Source organism: Wolffia australiana, chromosome 5 (assembly GCF_029677425.1).
Source record: "Wolffia australiana isolate 7733 chromosome 5, ASM2967742v1".
Classification (NCBI taxonomy): domain Eukaryota; kingdom Viridiplantae; phylum Streptophyta; class Magnoliopsida; order Alismatales; family Araceae; genus Wolffia; species Wolffia australiana.
This window is the reverse complement of record NC_135839.1, coordinates 13,073,885-13,087,143: the sequence shown is the minus strand read 5'-3', so window position 1 is coordinate 13,087,143 and position 13,259 is coordinate 13,073,885.

Below are 13,259 nucleotides of genomic sequence, written 5' to 3'. Positions count from 1 at the left end.
TGGCCCTAACTTTCTTAGTGTTCATTGTTGATTAAAGTTAAAAAGCGAAAGAGAAGTGGAGGGACTCTCTTGGTGTCACAAATCGTTTAGATTCTGGCAGAATCACAAGTATTTATCCTTATCATCCTTCTCACCTCTCAGCATTTCTTACTTTATAAAATATATATTCTCGTCTCTTAAATATCTTCTAAAAGGCATTTAATCCCTAATATACATTCCTCGTGGATACAAACCTTGCTCATCATTAACTAGTCAAATCTTTTACGAGTTCAGGTTTATAAATTATTTTTGAATAAATCAAATATTAACAAAAAATTATGATCCTACATTCAAGTTCATAAACCGGTGACGTTGCCGGGAACAAATGTCATTAGGATTTTTGTGTCTTAGTGATTTTATTACACTACTATTTTATAAGGGTGTAATCAGTTATGAAAGGATGCAGAAATCTTGAAATAAAGGATGTGTTGCTTTAGCCTCGAAGAATCAACAACACTTAACACTTGGGAGTGAAGTAACAAAGTGAAAAAAAATTCTGCAATATTTACATTTTTACTCTTAGAAGTTCATCTTTTCTAGAATAAATTATCAACATTTTAATTCTAGATATGATAAAAACATGTTCGTTATGAGTTGTGACATTGTAAATACAGTCAAAGATACCGCATGAATTACTCTCATCATTATTTTGACAATCATGAAAACTATAGTGTGCATCATTTTCAGATTCAATACTCGCAAAATCATATTTCTTCACGAAATTCACTGTATAATGTTGAATATTTTGAAGGACTTAAAATTTCAGAATGATGAATGAATAATTATGCAATTGTTCAGGATAGAATTTATCATATTGATGATTCTTTTAAAAGTGACCAATACTTAGTAAGATTATATTAAAGTATATGAAGAAGATTTCAAGAATTCATGCGATATCAGAATGAGGGGACTTCAAAAAAATATGATTAGAAATATATTCCTCAACATTTTGACAAATATGAATATCAATAATATTTTTCAAAAATGAAGGATCTTTTGCAAAATGGTGTTTCTTTAATGCCCATAATTTTTTGACGAATGCACTGACATGGAGAAGTTCTATTTTATAAGGAAAATGAAAAACTTAAATAGGACATTTTTTTGTAAACCAAAACCAAACATTAATTATGAATTCCAATAGGACTATTTTGATAAAATGACATTGAATGTGATATATGTTCTTGTGACAATTTTTGTGATTTTCAGACATCTGATGTTGACAATGTCATTTATTTGAATCAAGATGAATCTATGAAAATGATATAGGCTCAGTTGAAGGAAAATATTTGTTTTAAAATAAAGGCATAAATATTTTATATCCTTTTGATGATATCTATGACATGAACATGTTATTTATAAATGCTCAAAGAAAAAAAGTCATAAGGAATAATCTTGTGATATATGCCCAAGAAAAGAAGTTCTGGATGAATATGATGATGAAATGATTTTTGTCATTTTGAGTAATTTTATGGCATTCACATGTTATTTTTAGATGTTCAAAATCATATTTCTGTGAAATAATTTTTTTGATAAGCATCTGGGTAAAATTGCATGATGAAGGGATTTTGAAGAAAAATATTGAATGCAAGGGTTGGGAATCTCAGCCCTTGATTATGCAGAGAAAAATTTCCAGTGAAAAAAGGTTAAACATTGATTAATTAGTAGGATTTCAAATAATTACTTAAGTCTTCCTTTCCACAGCCATTTATACCAATTACTCATATTTCAGGGCTACGATGATGCAGGACTTTGCTTCCTTAGGCAATCTACATCATGCCCAACTACCAACTACCATGAGACATTTTTCTCTCTACAATTACTCTCAATATATTAAGTAATATTGCAAATTATTTTTATGGAACCATTTGATTGCTAGTACCATATTTAAACCCCTAAAATGTGTTCATTGATACTGCATAACATTTGATCAAGGGGTGTATTGGAAGTTACGTCAACAAGAAGGGAAAGAACCAAAGCATAAGATGATGTAAAACTTAAAAGTCAGAGAGAGAGAGAGAGGAGGGATGGAAGGAGAGAGGGATAGAGAATGGAGAAGCGATAGAGATATACGGGGAGAGATATATAGATTTAGAATGATAGAAAGAGTGGGAGGAGGAAAGGGGGGGCATAGATAATCGAGAAGCAATTGAGGGATAGTGAGAAATAAGGGTGAGGGAGTTCTAGATACAGAATGATTCAGATAGAGGGAGAGGGTGGGTTAGAGAGAGAAATGGGACTAGAAGAGGGATTTATAGATTGAGAATGATAGAGAGAAAGGGTGGGTTTGGGAAAAACAGTGAATAGATTATGGAATAATTAGAGATAAGGGGGGAGGGGGAGAACAGTGTGAGAGCGAGGGAGAATAGAGACAGTGTGAGAGAGAGGTAGAACAAGAAATAAACTGGAATGTTAGAGAACAAGAGAGGAAGAAAGAGCAAGAGTTTGAGATCGAGAAACATATAAAGAAAAAGAGATAGAGGGAAATACTTCTATACATAAATATCAGTTCAAATTATCAACGCAGACAATGGATCAATGAGACATTATTTTTGTATGTGAAGACAAATCTGGCCCATCTATATTTCTCTCAAAGATGGGATTCGAGGCCTTTCAGTATTTCCTTACAAACTATACTTGGGAAAATATGAATTAAAGAAAGGTATCTTTATCCAATTGTAGCATGGATATGAAGGATACTGATTTTAGAACTCCAGTTTAGTTATTATGGATAAGGAGGAAAACTAGAAAAGGTATAAGAGCAAGGGCCCAAAAACCTGAAAAAATAGGAAATAAGTAGGCCACGAGGTAAGTCTGAACCAAAATCATAAGGAAAAAATGATATGCAATCGTACAATGTTCATTATATTTATGAAACGTGATCAACATGGTAGTCAAACTATCTGAAATTTGTTCAATTGATCACATGTTTTACATTCATTATCCTACATATTTATGTTTATTATGAAGTGTAAGGATTTGTGCCTCGTCGAGTGAATTAAAATGAAATGATAGTATGATAATCGCTCAATTTTTCACATATATGTGAATATTCCTATTCATAGATATCCACTAATGGCACTGGCATTTGAATAGACACCACTACCCGCTCGTACTCATATGATAAGGATTATTTTTCATTTGACCATTTATGTAGAGATACTAAGGTAGCATATTATATGAATCCATGGATGGTACAAAACCTAATCATTAATCAAGTTTGTTTGTGTTACGGCTGTATAAGTAGTGTCCTTAGACCTGAGCCACCAGTGACACTCTGTGCATGAATACTTCTGTTTTGACTATGACCTATGAGTCTCTATAGCATATAACTCTAAAAGAACTTAATTTTCCAATCCCATCATCAATAGCGATAAAGAAGACAAATGAATAGGGAAGGTCCAAATGTACGAGCGAAATTTTTTTCGTGCGGTTGTGCTGTGCGGTGCGAATTTCACACATTGCATCACACACAATATTCGCACACCGCAACACACACCGCACACGGGTCTGTGCGGTGTGGTTATGTGCAAGTGTGTGATTTTTTTGTGCCCCCCCCCCCCTCCTGCGCCCACACATCTCCCCCCCGCCCCCAACCCCGCCTTCTCCCTTCTGAGTGCTGACCATTTTCCCCCTCACCTCAATCTCTCCAAATCCATCTTCTTCCCCCCCTCCATCTGGATTGCTTTCCAAAGGCAAAGGGCTTCCCTAGAATCTCCTTTTCTTCTTCTTCATCCATCTGGATCGCTTTGGAGGGGCGGAGAACTATTATTCTTTGTTGTGCTTCTGATTTTGACTAGTTCTACGATCCTCTTCAGGTACCTTCTTCGAATTTATTTGTCATTTTCTGCTGATTTATCCTTCAGTTTATGTTTACTTTTCTGCCTCTTTTTTCTCTTCTTCTTCTTCTCTCTATTCTTCTTCTTCTTTGTCTTATGGCTATTAATTTTATTCTTCTTGTCTTCTTTATCCTCTTCCTCTTTTTTTTTCTTACATTTTTATTCCTTCTTTTATTCTTTTTTTTTTCTTGCTCCTTCACTTCCTTTTTTCTTAATTTTTTGTTTTTTGATCTGAGTAATTCTGATAGTCTTAGAGGGTTTATTTTTTCCGTGCATTCTAGCTCAGTGAGTAGGGTGAGTGATCGTCCTACTCGGGGACAATCGTCTGGGATCGCACCTCCCGCTTAGTGGGAGAGTCCTGGAAAGGTCCTGCGTGGGGCCTCAATTCGTTGAAGCCGACGGTGATGCGGTCTCCACATGGTCTGTGCCCACATGGTCTTCGTTGAGGCGTTGGCAGGCCCTGATGATGAGAGGGTGAGTAGGTCCGCCGTCCTGATGATGACGGCGGCAACTGGTGCAGCGGCCTGGGGCGACCAAGGGCGGCGGCGTGGGGCGACCGAGGGCGGCGGCGTGTGGCAACCGAGGGCGGCGGCGCGTGCGGCGATCGAGGGCGGCGGCAGGAGGCGGCCATCGAGGGCGGCTAGAGGCGACTGTCGAGGGTGGCTGGAGGAGGCCGTCGAGGGCAGCGAGCGGCGGCCCCGTGCAGCGGGCAGCTGCCCAGTTCAGTGGGCGGCGCTCCCGTGCAGCGGGCGGTGGCCTCGCAAGGCGGAAAAGCTCCCCGTCGTCCGGCGTTGAGGACGTCATCCGGTCGTCACTGTGGCGGCGGCGGTGCTCGCAACAGAGAGCGGCTGCCCGCCGCCGGCGGCGACGTCTCTTCTCCCTCCTTTCCCTCTTACTCTCCTTCTTCCTCTTCCCTTCTCCTTCTTCTCCTCTTCTTCCTTCTCTTTCTGTTCTTCTCAAACGAGGATGGAGACCTGCCTTCTGTTCGATGAAATGTCCCAATGAAAAAAAATAGGTCTAAGCATTATGGCGCCCACCCTTTCCCTTATAGGGGGGGGGAGGATGGGCCCCTAATGGATCAAACGGGATCCTTTTGGGGAGCCCTTATAAATGGGCTCCCCCATTACAAAACAAAAGAGAAAAACACATAAGAAAGGGAAATCAAGGGGGAAATAAAGAAGAAGAGAGAGGGAGAAGCAGGGGGGGAATTTGAGAGAGACCCATCTCCCTAGATGGCAAAAATGACGAACGGACAAACGACGTCCCGATCATGACGAAACACGATGAAAACGAGATTGACGAAATGGAAAAGAAAAAACACGGGTGGGAGAGAGACGAGAAAACATAAAGATAACTGAGCAACTTCACCCGGTCATCGGCGTCAATGGTGGGCGGCGCGGATGCGCCGATGACGACCTCTAATGGCGTGCGCCATCAATCTTCCCGTGGTCGGAAGAACTCGTCTCTGTCGAGTTGGGGTAGCTGGTGGCGGCGTCCGGCGAGGGCCTGGTCGTCGCTGGCGTGTGTCGCGTTCTGTGGCGATTGGGGCTTCCGGATCTGCACATGTAGTCCTCCGCGGTACCCGGCTCTCTGCACCATTAGTTACCCCAAGCAGTATACGATTGCCCGACTCGTGCCAATCGGGCGTGTTCACTGGGGAGGTGGTCGAGGCAAACTCGCTCACAACAATGGGGTTTAGAAAGGCCAGGGTAGGGGGGGAGAGAGGGGACTCGGTACGGGATCAGGCCCGCCATGTTAGTGGAGCAGGTCAGTCATCGGAGGGTCGAGAACGGGCCAGCGCTAAAAGCTCTCCAGGAGAATAGCTCTCCGGCCAAAATCTCACCGACACTCGGTTTCCCACGTCGGTCACTCAAAGTTGGCTCTGCGAGTCGGCAACTTGCTTGTACTGTGCATGCCTAAATGACGATTGATCATGATGCAATGGCAAAACATGCTGGGCGAATGCATAAAGGAGGGACTACTACGAGTGCTAAGGGTAGAGCTCGTGATGGGACTTGGCCATTGGCGATCTCGGGTGGGCTCAACCCCACGGCATGGGCCTCCGGATAGACAGGCGCGTGCTCGGCGCACGGGGTAGGGCGACGGCGATGGGCCGTGCCCTCTCGGATGGTGTGGCAAGCGCTACGCGTCCGCCGCTCGTCATTCGGACAGTGAGAGAGTGCGGGGTCTGCACCGGGTCGAGGAACATCCTGGACGAATCCGGTGGGGAAGATACGCGTTGGCTCTAGGCGAGTGGCTCAGGCGGCTGGTCTGGCGGCACGGCTGGTTGGACGACTGGCGTGGGCGGTTCGTGTGGCTGGACAAATGGCTCCGATGGCGCGGTGCGTGGTGCGGGTCTCCTGACGAGTGGTGCGAGCTGTCCAGCGGGCTGCACGATCAGTCGGGCTCGAGAACGCGTCTTTGTCTTTGCATCCCGGCTCTCGAGGGGGAGCAGGGTAGCGAACGGTTGTTAGCCTGACCACCTTGGTCGGGGCACACTTTGTTGCTGCCCTCGTGGTGTAAGGGCACCACATGAATCGTCGTCCATTGTGCAGAAACGAACATGTGTTTGCTCTGCCGGTTATGGTGACATCAAGATCGAAGATCTAGAGACGACCCAAGATGATACTTCCTACTTTCATATGGCATTGTCGCTCCACCGATAGAGACGAAGTGTCGATCCACGACACGTCAAAGGGTGTAGGATGCATGGTCACCGACCCTAGTCGGGTGACCAACGCGTTCGAGATGGCGTTGACGCAACTACCACTATCCACCGTCAACTTGCACATTTTGTTGTTGATCCGGACAAACGTGCAAAAGGCCGAGGTTCGTAGCGTCGAATCAGCCATCGGGGCTGTCCTCTGTGGGACAGGCGCAGGGTTAACCTGCGATACATTGTCAGGTGGGACGGGCGTCCAACTAGTGCTTGGGCGGTAGGCAGCGATGCTAGTAATGCACCGAGTGCTGGGGCGTGGAGCGGTGGCCGGGGTCGTGCCGGCGCCCACTATCTAGATGTACCCAACCTGAGGGTCGGGTGGGTCGTACCCGTTTGCGAGCTCTTCGCCTGCGCGGTAATTGTCATCGGATAACAGATCCAGATCTCCAGTTGGGTCCTGTTCGGTCTCTTCGGTATCGATCAACAGAGCCGAAGACGGACACTGGCTAGCTCGGTGCCCTTTCCCTTGGCACTTGAAGCACGTAAGTGGTGCTTGGCTGACGGTAATGCTGCGGGCCGGAGTATCACTCGTGACAGCCCGAGCGGGTGGGGTGATAAACTCAAATAAGGGTAGTCATTTCCATGTATTATTCATCTTAAATCTCCTAAAAGTAAGTACAACATTGCCAAAAATGCTTATTTTGCATAGTAATGAGATCATGCCTTTTCACTTTCCCAATGATTAAAAAGCTTACATTTTCTACTTAATTAATGTTTCCATCAATGCTTTGACATGCATTTCACAAGTTACACAGTTTGGGATTTACTTTTAAGAGGATTTGAGGGATATTTCAAGCCCCCACTCGACTCATTGAGTCAAGTGGGATATGAATCTAACGATTTCCCTAGTGTGTTGACTCTTCAGGTCAAGATTGACTTTTGATGGTCATAAAATTACGAAATTTTATGGGGAAGTGATGTCGGACGTCGTCTCGACGGCGTCCGACCGTCACCGAGGGCATGATCTCGGTATCGAATCACTAACTAGTCGGTCCACGCCTACGACGTCAACCGACGAATATGCAGAAACCAGGCGAACATGACGCTGAATGAGATGAGTTCCTACTGTGGTACGTGCTGAGTGCCGACTAGCAACAATGCCGCGCCAGAGCAAGACGGGGTCGCCAAGAAGTCGGTCCGCCTCCGGACTCGCCCGAGGTGGGTCGAGGCGAGCACGCCGTCGAATGGGAAGACTTCCCACAAGATTGCTCACACGCGCCGGGACGCCCCGACTGCACGGACAGGACAGACTCTCATAAAATTCGCCGTTTCTCGGCCTGTCTCGCTCACCTACCTAACCCGAGCGGTGGAGGCAATACGAAGAGTACTGAAAGAGATAAAAGACGTAAAGGAGCTAGGGTAGCGGGGTACCTTCGTCGCGCGGCGACAGGTAACTCAAATTGGAGTATCCACGGAAGGAGCTGACGATGCTGCTGTATGTCCAATCTCGAGAGCACCGGGCAGGGAGAGCAAGCGGGCGTAGCGCCAACGAACGGTACCGGAAGGACGCCGTACGACGGCGCGGCCAGAGTTGACGACCGGGGCGGCACTAACGGTCGGGTGAGGCCGCACGGTGTCCACGGCGCAGCAGAGTGGCGTCGGCCTCACGCAGCGGACGGTGTGGACGGCGTAGCATTGACCGACGCATCGTCGTCCGGGCTCGCTAAGCGCAGGGGACTCAACGCGCTGGTCGAGGCGCTGCCGCCAGCCAGTAGGCAGCGCCGACGGCGAAGCGGGCGGCGTCGGCAGGTATGCTGCGGCGACGATGGCGAGCCGGACGGCCGTCGGCGAGGCCAGGCGAGTGGCGGCGGATCCGACGGTGACGACGGGTCCAGCGAGACGGTGGTTCTGGCGTCGGCGGGTGCCGGCGACGACGGCGGCGAGCGGATGGCCGTGAGGCCGAGGCCAGCGAGCGGCGGCGGGTCCGACGATGACGGCGGATCCGCCGGCGGCGACAGGCGGGATCTCAACGGGGCTCCTGGCGGGCGACGATGGCGGGTCCGGCGGTGATGAGGGTGGATCCGGCGGCGGCCGGTCGGGCGGGGCCTCCTTCTTCCTTCTCTTCCCTCTCCTTCCTCCTCCTTCTTCTCCTTCTCCTTCTTCTTCTTCTTCTTCTTCTTCTTTCTTCTTCTTCTTCCTTCTCCTCTCCTCCACGACCTGACTCTTCAACTTCCAAGTATAACTTCCAAATTTAGGTCAAGAGTGGGGAGAGCGCCCACCCCTTCCCCTTATATATGGGTGAGGGTGGGCCCTTCCTTAACGTTCAAAACACAACATCAAAAAGGAAAATAAGCAAAGGAGTATAAAATGGGCTTGTCAGGCCCAACATAGAAGGGGGGGGGGGGGGGGAAGAGTTCCTCATATGGGCCCTTCCCCGCTACACGACAACATGATGACATAGAAAGGGAAATGACGAAATAGAAAGGGAAACACGATAAACATAGAAAGGGAACTGAAAGCGTCGGTATGCTCCAATGGTCGGCGTCCGCGTCATGCCGAATAACGGAATTTGGGATCCCGTGTGTCTGCGGCGGCTCGTCGAGGTGGTTGGACTCGTATCGGTGTCGGGCTGGATGGTGACGGCTCCTCGTGTGCTGGGTCGGTGATGTCCTGCTGCTCCTCTACTGCTGGCTCGATGACGACCGGTGGCGACGCGCCATCAGGAAGTCAAGACAGGAGTCTTGAGGCTTGGGACAAAATTTCAAGTCAAAAGGAGCAATGAAGAAAAAGATGAATGCTAACCAGTGGAGTTGACTCAATCGATTGGCTTGGTATGAAGGAGCTTGAAGGAGACCTTCTAGAATGTCCTTGGAGGCTTCCAGGTTGATCAAGACACATGAGGGTGACTCCAACTGGCAGATCCTGTTTGGAGGAGAGCCCAGGGTCGAGATCCAGCCCAGGATCCATGAGGTGGAACCCATCCACCCATCCATTCCAGCCCAAATCCAAGGGCTAGAGATGACTTGTAACTAACTCTAACCAACTTGTTCTTTTCCCTTCCCATTGGTTAGATTTAGTTGTAACTAACTATAGCCAGTTGGAATCTGGTTGGTTGGGGCCTGATCACCTGGATTGAGGCCTCAAGAACTCAATCCTGGATGTTCATCCAACCACCAAGAATGGCTGAAACAAACACATGTACCCCTATAAAAGGGCCCCCCTCACCCTCCTTGAGGGCATCCAAGAATTCAATATTGTTTTATTCACTTTCTTTCTTTTCTGAGCTTGTTCCTGGGTCCACCTTCATTCTGGAGGTGCAAGGAGTCTTCTAGGAGCGTCCTAGATCTCAAGCCAGTTGGTAGGGAGCTGGAGAAACAACCTTGGGCCCTTTGGGGTGTGACAAAAAAGGTTACGTGCTTCTTCTCATCCTATATCCCCCTGGAATTTTCCTAAGCTTCTTGGCTACTCTTAAGCAGATAGCCAATGTCTCAAGCTTTCCAACGCCCACTCACACGTGTCAAACTGATATCTGGAACTCCAGATATCGTCGTTTTGGTCCACTGCACGTGAGAGGACCTCCGCCCGCGTGACCAACGGTGGAGTGCTGAAGCATCAGCGCACAAGAGGCCCTTCCGCCCGCCCATTCAGCGGCGGAAGCGCCCACATTGTGCGCTATCTCTCTCTTACTCTCCTTTTATCACTCAATTAAATTCAGAATTTTTTATCTCTCCCTAGAGACGATAAAAAATTCTTTAAAAAATCTCAAAAATCATTCTCGGTCTAAGCTTCCTATGGAAATTTTTTCACACTTTCTAAAATTCATATCATCTTTATTAATTGAACATAAACCTGCTTAATAACTAAAAACATTACAAAAGAGGTTTATACAAATCTTGAACTCGAAATAGTAATTTAAATTCATCCTAACTAGTTACCTAGCTCCCTGAGGGATCGACCCTTACTAAAATACTACTAGTAAGGAAATAAAATTGTTGATTGGTACTTAACTATCCTTACAAATGACTTAAGATCAATTTTAACCCTTAGTTTTGACCAATCATGGGGTAGAACGCACAGAGGTGACGGGGGCGGTTCCTTGCCCTCCGATAGTCTAAGAGGCCCGAACAGTAGCAGGCGGGGCGGAGCGAGCGGGTGTCGCTCGGGGCACGTTGTGAGTGGCGTGCATGGGGGCTTCATCGCGCGGGTGCGCCATGTGCTCCATTAGGTGGTTGGCTTCATCGACCTCTACGGGGTTGCACTTAAGAGCCTCGCTGCGTAGGGTTGATCGAAGCCCGTGGGAAAATAGGCAGATGATGATTCGCGGGTCCTCCATGAATCGACATCGCATCCGACACTCCTCGAACGCCTTGATGTATTCCGTCACCGAGAGTCGACCTTGCCTAAGGTCGAGCCACATGAGGAACAACGACATCTGATACTGTCGTGGCATGTACTTACTCCTCAGCTTCTGCGCCATTTCGGCCCAGGACGTGATGGGTCATCCTCGTTGCTCAGCGGTGACTCGCTCGTTCTCCCAGAAGATCTCGGCCTATCCGCCAAGTCTCATCTCTGCATATTCGACGCACAAGTCATCGTCCATGCGGTACCACCGGAAATAGGAATTCATGCTCAACTCCCAGTCGATGAATTCCTTGGGCTTTCGCGACCCCTCGAAGACGGCGACGTTGGCACGCACACTCTTGTGGATCCGAGCGCGGTGCTCCTCTCGTCGGCGTTCGTCGTCGTCCATGCGCCGTTTAGGCGGCGGGTAGTCCTTGTGATGTGGGTCGATGCGTCGTCGAGGTGGGGTCAGATCGCGGTTGTGATCATCCCAGTGTCGGGGACGACCGTCACGCGGTGTGCGGATATCGAGCATCATGCGTGGCGAGTACCGGGGAACCTCGTCAGGTTCCTCGTACCAGCGGGGGTAGGGTGGCCGGACGTAGTCGTCACGGGGTGTCGGTGGATCAACGTCATCTCTATGATCGTGGGGCCGGACGTCGTCGTCACGGTGGGCCGGTGGGCCGGCATCGTAATCATGATCATAGCGCAGGACGTGCTCGTCCCGGTGGGCCAGTCGATCCGCCTCATATCCTCGACCATGGCGTCGGACGCGTTTGTCTCGACGGGCCGGTGGGTCGGCTGCATAGCCACAGGCGTCGTGCCAGACGTAATCGTCGCAGTGGGCCGGTATGTCGGCCATGTAACCTCGATCATGGCGCCAAGCGTGTTCGCCTTGGCGAGCCGGTCGGTCGGCGTGGTAATCATGATCGTCGTGCCAAACGTAGTCATCTCAGCGGGCCGGTATGTCGGCCTCGGGTCTTCGGTCATATGGCCGGACGTACTCGTCTCGACGGACTAGTAATTCGGACTCGTACCCACGATCGGAGTCGTCACGTGGGTATTGTCTATCTCGGGCACGGACGTCCGGTGTCGCGCGTCGCGGGTCTCGGGAGGATCTCAAAGCTCCTCGTCTAGCCTTCCATCGTGCTCCACGTACTCGTCGTCTTCGTAGGGACTCCTCGGACAATCTAGGTGTCGCGCGACCCGGGGTGGGTCGCGGGCTCGCTCGGAAGCCATGAGCGCCGATACAGCGTGGGTACGGGAGGTAGTGGGCGCGTGAGCAACTGCTCAACGTGCTCGATGCGGTCAGCCACAGTGCGGAGATACGCCCCTTGCTCCTCGGACGGGTCCTCCCAGGGTCGGTGCTGTCGCCGCTGTCGTCCACATGCGCGTCCTGCTCCTCGGCCGCGTGCGGCGGTGGCCGTGGGTGAAGCCTCATCGACAGGAGCTTTCCCGTGTGGGCGACGACTCGTCGTCGCCCTATCCTTGTTTTCACTAGGTGATGAGACACCTAGTGATCTCGGGGAGGTCCGAGGGGACCGCCGGAGTCCACGGCGTGCACCGGTGTGCTCATGTGGACCGGAAGATCGGGGGGCACTCGCCTCGGCGAGTGCGGTCCTGGCGGGCTCCGTAGGTGGCTGTGATGGGCCGCCTATGGGCCTCGCGGGACGGTGTTCCGAGAGGGCCATACGGTGGCCTATCTCGTCGGTCTACGATATAGTGCGTCACGGGGAGGTCGAACCTCCGAGTTGCGCCCTCCTGCTCGATCGCGTCTCGACAGCCATAGCCCTAGGGGAACCTATATGGTTTTCGAAACAATGAATGCGATGCAGAAATGATGATGATGCGGAGTCGGAGACGTGCTGTGAGCGTCCACAGGCGGGCTTTGATACCAATTTGATGTAGGACGGCGTTGAAGATGTCGTCAAGTCGTCACCGAGTATGATGGCTCGGCGACGATAAATGATAAAGAATCGGATAACGGCGGTGTCGTCGTCCGACGGTACCCTAATGGGTGTGTAACTACGTGAAGATGAATGCCCTACGTGTCATACGTGCAGGCTCCGACTCGAGGGAGGCGTCGAGCTCAAAGCTTGGACGGGAGTCGCCAGGTGACGGCGATGGGGGCCTCTCGAACCTCGTCGGAGTGACAAGGATGTCTACGGCCGAACGGAATCTATCCGTTGGGCTCGCACATAACGGACGTACTCGTCCGTATCGATAAGACACTCAAAATCGTAGTTTTCTCTCGTTTAACCTCACTCACCGCGCCGTACCGCGCACATCTCCCACGCCTCGCCGCACGCACCGCCCGCGCCATCTACAGCCTCCCACATCGTGCGGTGAGGCTGTAAACACCGGAGGCGCGGGCGGCGCAGTGC